The sequence below is a fragment of the Pygoscelis adeliae genome, unplaced genomic scaffold, assembly GCF_000699105.1.
Source record: "Pygoscelis adeliae isolate BGI_AS28 unplaced genomic scaffold, ASM69910v1 Scaffold18, whole genome shotgun sequence".
NCBI classification, from domain to species: Eukaryota; Metazoa; Chordata; class Aves; order Sphenisciformes; family Spheniscidae; genus Pygoscelis; species Pygoscelis adeliae.
The window spans coordinates 2,444,023-2,451,014 of record NW_008825558.1 but is presented as its reverse complement, the minus strand read 5'-3'; positions in this window follow the sequence as shown (position 1 = coordinate 2,451,014).

Genomic DNA, 6,992 nt, shown 5'->3' with positions numbered 1-6,992 from the left:
CAAAATTGTGCTTGCACACTCCCGGCCCCACCCATAACCTCCTCCACTGTTGGTCTTCCTCATTGTTTAATGACTGACTGACTGTTTGTACTGGAAGGGAGTGTTGCTATTTAAATAGAGGGTAACTGAAATATGTGCGATACCTCCATGGAAGGGAGATGGTGAGGGAATGGAGAAGGAGAGGGCAACTGCAGTGAAATATCAGAGTAAATATTTGAGAAAAGTATCAGTTGACTGGTAAATGCATAATGGAGAGGACACAGAGCACCAGTTAGAACCTAAATTACCTTCGTTAGCTCCCTTACTATGCAAAAGGATACAATGAAGTATTTAAAGTGACACTTTCTCTTTGGTTTAAAAAAAAAAAAATATGGCTAAAATCATAAAGGCATTGTGCTCACAGAGAATGAAGTGGTATGAAACTGGCATACCCAACTAGCAAACTTTTTGTTTCAATACAACATTTATTAGCCTAGCAAGTTATTTTTCAATAGCTAAATAAGAGTGCCTAAAGTGAAGCATGGGCAGCTGCTTACAAAAGGTGTCGTTATCATCATCTCAACAGACACACTTTGAAAAGCAGAACAAAGAGCAACCCTACAATCAGACGCTGTGAAACTGGCAAACCCTTTTATCTGGGCTCCTGAAAGGCTAGAGAAGAGTTCCAAGGAATTGCAACAGTCCCCCCTGGGATCGTGATGCATGAGGCTCCAAAGAGATGTGTTTCCAGAGAAGCCTTGTTTAGCAGACACTAATGCATCATGCACTGCTCTTCTCTCTCACTCTGTTTTTTGGAACACTAAACCACCTTAGTCCTCCAGTAGTATTTTCTGTTCCAACTGGATGATTCAGCCCTCAACAAGACACACTCACTTATTTCCTCTGTATCCTCTGATACAGGGCTCACACATGGTCAAAGAAACAGAGGTACATGCCCTCCCTGCTACTGTTTCAAGAGACCATGCAGAGGCTCCCACAACACAACACACCAGACCATGCAGATAGGTCTCTAGGTGATACAATTTTGGAAAAAAAAAAACCAAGCTACTTACCCAGCCAGCAGCTAGTGATGCATACCTGAAGGTGAGAAGCAACACAAGTGCTTCCCAGGCTGCAGGAAAAATCAGGTGGCTTTCTGGATTTCCTCTGCCTATTTACTTGGCCTTACTTATATTCTCAGACCATAAAGATGGCCACAATGCAAGTGCTTAAAGGGAAAAATTATGTAGCACACTACCTGTCAACACAGAGATAGCTTATACAATATCACTTGAGAGTCATACCTTCAGTGAAAAAACATCCTCACAACAAAGCAGCTTTGCATACTAGATTAGGTTGACTCCCCCCCTCCCTTCCCATTTCATACCAAAATCTGCTTAAAATAATTCCAGCCTTTTAGACAAGCTAGACCTTCAGGTTATGTCAGCTCAATGGCTGCAGGTTTCACTCCCACCCTTGGCAATTACCTTTTGGTTTTCAAGCTCAATTACATTGTCAAGTCAGCTTTCCTGTGCATAATTCTGCATCAACATCCTTGCCCTCTGTCAAGATTATTTTATTAATTTATTTACTATCTCTAAAGGAAATAACTCATTTCTATAAAACCTCAAATATTGCAAACACAACTTTGTAGACTGAGTTTTCCACTCAGGGAGGAAAACTGAGTGGAAAACTTCCTCTCCCAGGGCGAGAGAAGCGTACCATTTCAGAGCTCTGACCTCAACAACCGAACAGTTATTACTATTTGTCCAAGAAATTTCTACCAAGGAAATCTGAATGGTCTTCAGTGAACTGTTTGCCCGAAGTTAAGCTAGCCACAGATTTTCCAACAGAAAGCTATCAGAAAGCCAATACTACCAAAGTACATTGACATTTAATGGTAAATCTGAATCCAAACCCCATGGACTTAAAACTACTGCTGAGTGTTATGATGTGGACTCCAAACATTGATGAAAACATGAGCTACTTCCCCTCCATGGCATTTTAGTTTTACCAGAATACAAAAGCTTCCAAATTAGATGTATGTTTGAACTCTATACCTGCATACACATCATGGGTTTTGCCCACTTCTGCTTGCATCAGCTTTACCCAAGGCAGGAACGGAAAAAAGGATAATCGTTCCTGCCCTCCTCTATTTAATTAAAATCCACAAACACCACCACGTCACTATATGACACCGCCACGGCACAGCACACAATCATAATGGTGACTGAGGAGAAGTCCTGCTCCCTCTAATCCACAAGTCAGGTTCCCTCCAGCTAAGGACAGCTCTGCATTACGCACCTATCCTGCTTCCCCTAACGGCAGAGGATCAATGACACAAGAGGCCAGCCCTAAAGTACAACCAGCCACTCGCACCAAACTGATTGTGCACGGACTTGTTTCTCATCTTTCAGTCTGTTAACGTTTTATTTGATAAACTCAACGCTTACTAAATATGGCTGAACAAAAGGTATATGAACTTCCTGTTAGTATCAGCTTTCTTCCTTCTAATTGCTTTGGCTACATGTTACTACAGCATTAACAGTATCTCATGGCACTATTATGTTTGCAACTACTGAGAAAAATCTGGCTTATCAGAAAAACAATCAGAGCAGAATTAGTAGGAAGGGTTGAGCATCCAGAATATAACAGCTTCATTTTTCTACTTACATCTTCCCAGATAACATTTAAAGAAGAATGCTTAATATAAAGATTGTTTATCAATCATTTCCCCAGAGACAAAGAAACAGGTTAAATATAAAGCATCTTAAAATAAGGCACAGCATCCATGTTAACCCCTCAAAAAGGCTCAAGTGATCAGCAAGCTTCAACTAGACGTTATCAAGGCATTTTAGGGAAGTATCATCATTGGAAAGGAAATATAAAGCTTGTATAATAAAGTATCTTCTGCCTTTTTCTCTAGCCTGCATCCTGCTGAGAAAGACCTTTTTGCTTTCTGTTTCTGAAAAAATATGTGATTTAAAAATGTGTATCTTTGGATTCCAAATCAGACTCTGTTCTTGTTTCCTTGCAACAAATTACCAGCTCTTACTGGAAACGAATAAAACAGAAACCAAAACCAAATTCAACACTTTAAACACTGTAACAGAGTAATTCCAAATACTCCAACATTTTGCAAGATTTTGGATCTCTAAACCCAACTCAAAAGTTCAGAGAACAATCGAGGAATATGCTTCTCTGCTTCAGATTTAAGTTCAGAACCTTAACCTCAAATCCTGTTCTTTGCAAAATAAAAAAAGTCAGACTCAGATCCAAAGTACCGATATAAAGTTTCAGTTTGACCCACATCCTAACACCTCCGCAGCCAATCCTAATAATTTTCTGCCAATACCTCTCTCAAGGTGCAGATCAAAGGCTTTACTGTACATTCAGAGCCATTCCTGTGACGCAAGGATTAGGCATGAAGAGCATCATATTTTCAAAGGTGCAACTGCCTATACGTGTATCTTGTGCATATCAGAGCATTACGAGCTCAGCCACAACCGCCAGCGCCAGACAAACCACACCTCTGAAATTCTTGTCTCCCATTTTTCTTTTTTATCTCATCTAAGCATACTGTCTCTACAAGCCCAGTTACAAGGAAGATACATCTAGTCATCAGCCCCTCTATTCTTTTATTTTTATTAATATTTTCATCAATATTTTCAGTTACTTTCACGTATATCATTCATTTGGGAGGTTATTACACAGAGCTGGAAACACAATGTTCCAGCCTGCTGCTGTGACCCCTGCAAGAGGCAGCGATGGAGCAGTAATGCCTCAGTGGCAGCAGATGTACTGTAGATGTCACTGAATTCTAACAGCACTTCTTAAAACACGGCCCGCACATGTAATCCTGGCAGTAATCTAGCATTAGATTAAATATATTGTTGTCGGTCTAGAAGTATTATATCCGAGACTATAAATATACAGCTGCAGGTGCACACAAGATTCAACAACATTGCATAGAGAGTACTGTCTTCAGGATGAATACAAGCCTTGGTATCAAGAACAAAGGCTGCATCATAAAGCACTAAATTGCTTATTTCAGTGGGTGCACTAGGCTTCACTCATGTGAAGAAAGTGAGATGTAACTCTGTCCTTCAGTAACTAAGAGCAGCTTGAGCAAGTCATTAGGAAAACTAGGTGCTCTTCATTTAGAAGTCCAGATCCTGCAAATAGATTTTGAGACAAGTGACCGGTGGTTGCAAGAACCTTCATCACATGAGTAAAGAACTGCGATTCAACCCCTAAACTTGTCATCTATTCCCTCACGCTTTCATGAACAGAATGAAAAGTTAGTGAACCGCAAATTACAAGTCAATGCAAAACTCACTAGATGAGGTTTTGAAGACGTCACACTAGACAATCACAATGTTTCTTCTCAGGCGTTAAAAACTACCGTCCTTGACTAATACTGCGCCCATTCTCTTTTCCTAGCAGGAAAAAAATCATACTAGGACAAAGAATGGCAACTGTATTGTCCTTCCTGAGAACTAAGTACCACAGGCTCTCAACACTGCCACGACAAATACACAGAGCTATTGACAAGGCACGTTATGAGAACTGTCCATCAGCCTCACCAGACACAAAAGCATAAATAGCCATGTCAGACCATTAAAACATTGGATGAGAAGAGCTGAAGATGACACTTTTACTGCCAAAAAAAACAGTGTTTAAGGCATACACACACAAAAAAAATCATACATTTCACGAGTCGCTGCAGGATGAATGCTACCCTTGACTTTGTTCGTCCTCTTAACAGCATTCAAACCTGTTCTGAGTATCCTGATGCAGTTCACAGTTGCTGAAGGTCTAGGGGAAAAAAGAAAACCTACAGTGACTGAAGCTTTATGGAATTTATTTTTTCCCTAATAATCTACATCACACAATCGCTCTCCACAGCACCTAATTAAAATGCCTTTGAAATGACAATTCTAGAGGAATCTTGGATGCAAGTTATCAGACCATTCCCAGAGATGACTCCAGCCGCTACCCAAGTCAGACACAGATGATCAGTTTCTACGCCATTATACTTGAAGTTTAGACTCCTTGAGATCTATCATCTCATGAACCATTTTAATCAATTAATGACATTCATTAATATGCACTGACATTAGACATTATTTGCAGACAGAAATCAGCAGCTCAACCATCAGCACAGCTTTAAGAAGGCTGAGACTGAACCAGGCTGAGGATGGAGATGACTCAGGTGATGCTCCATGTGACTTATCAGAGGCTGACACTTTTGTCTTGAGCTGTAACCAAGTCTAATGCTCTCCACATAGGAAACCATCAAGTGTGAATTGAGACTACAGACAGAATTCAAGACACTAAAAAACATCCCTCCAAGTTATGTAAATATGAAAGTAGAGCACATCTAGTATAGCCACATGCAACTGCATTATGGAAAATAAGAAGTACACACTCCTGCATCTTCCTTTTTCTCCTGAATGGCCCCAAAATGCTCTAGGGATATCATTTAAACCATACATGAAACCTAGAATTTAATAAGATGACATGAGTCTTCATTTCCCCAATTCCCATGAGCAATCGAATCAAGCCCTGGAAAATCCAGCCCCCAGTGAATCAGATGCTAAGACCCAAAATCAGGTGCCCTGGTTTCTGTACTGTGTTCCAGTCCTGGCATTTCACCGTGTCATCAGAACCAAGCCCAGCCAGATCACTGCCCAAAAAACAGACATTCATGTGGCAAAAGCTGCACTTCTGATCTAACTTGCTCAGCTGGCCAGACTCGTGAACATCCTACTAACATCCAGTGCTACCCAGTACAGATTCCTCTGTGCTCATGTTTTGATCCTAACAGAAAAATCTTATAGAATGCAGGATCTCAGTTTTGAAATCAAGTGGGTTTTAGCAGAATTTAAACCGGGGTTTAAAGAATTGGCAAACAGCAGCAGTAGTAGTAGAAGTAATCTCTCGCAGTGTTAACAGGGGTCCTGCCCTCTCCCTAGAACCCAGATTCACTGGAGTGCCCAAGACAAAACTAACTCCATGCTAAAGAAATCTATACTTCATAAAATTCTTAGAAATACCTTATGAAATAGTACAGGTTTTTCTTAAAAGTTTTTTTGTGGGTTTTTTGTTTTGTTTTTTAATATTAATTAGTGCTGTATAATGCACCAGAGACCCAAAGCTAATGGCAATCACAGCTGAGGACACACAGTCATTCTGCTGCTCTCACCAAGATTCTGCAGTTCACAAAATATGAAACCTTACCAAGTGAACCTGTCAGTTTTCACAAGTCTCTTCTTTCACTACATTTATCTGAAACAATATTTAGAGATGAGTTTAGCACCACCCATCAGAAATGGTAAAAGCAGAGACTTGAAAAAAGCGCAAAAACCCTAACCAAATAAAAAATTTGCCCTGTTGTTCTTTTTTTCTAGCAACATACATCTCCAGCAAAGGGAACAGTAAATTTGCAAGTCCAGTGGGACTGATCAGAAATTACGCCTTCTCAGATGTTGGCAAGAATTCATCAAAAACATGCAACAATATCTCTTCTATCAGAAGAAGGTAATCTAGGACAACTTTCTACAGCCACTGTTCAAATATAAGCCTTAAATTCCTGAACAGGGCAAGAACACTGAAAAACTGAAACCACTCATCTGGCAAACATAATGGCAGGTCTTTTGTGCTCTCATTCTACAACGCTGCACTTCATAACTCGTGCATAACTCATATTCACAGAAAACTGGAGTAAAACCACCATATGGTGACAAGGAGCAGAACTGAAAATAGTCCCTTGCTAGATGTTTTAATCTTCTTCTGTTAAAACAGTGTGTTTGTATTATGCTAAATAACAAATCATGTGTCTGCAGAATCAGGCTCCCTTTTCAATTATGAGCTAATGATTTCAATACTGCAAAACAGAAAACCCAAGTCATCTTTCCTGCTCCACTCAACTTCTTTATAAATTATTCTCAAAGAGCAAATGAGATTTCTCATTCCAGTTGTATTCCAACGTGATCAAGACTCACTCCTTC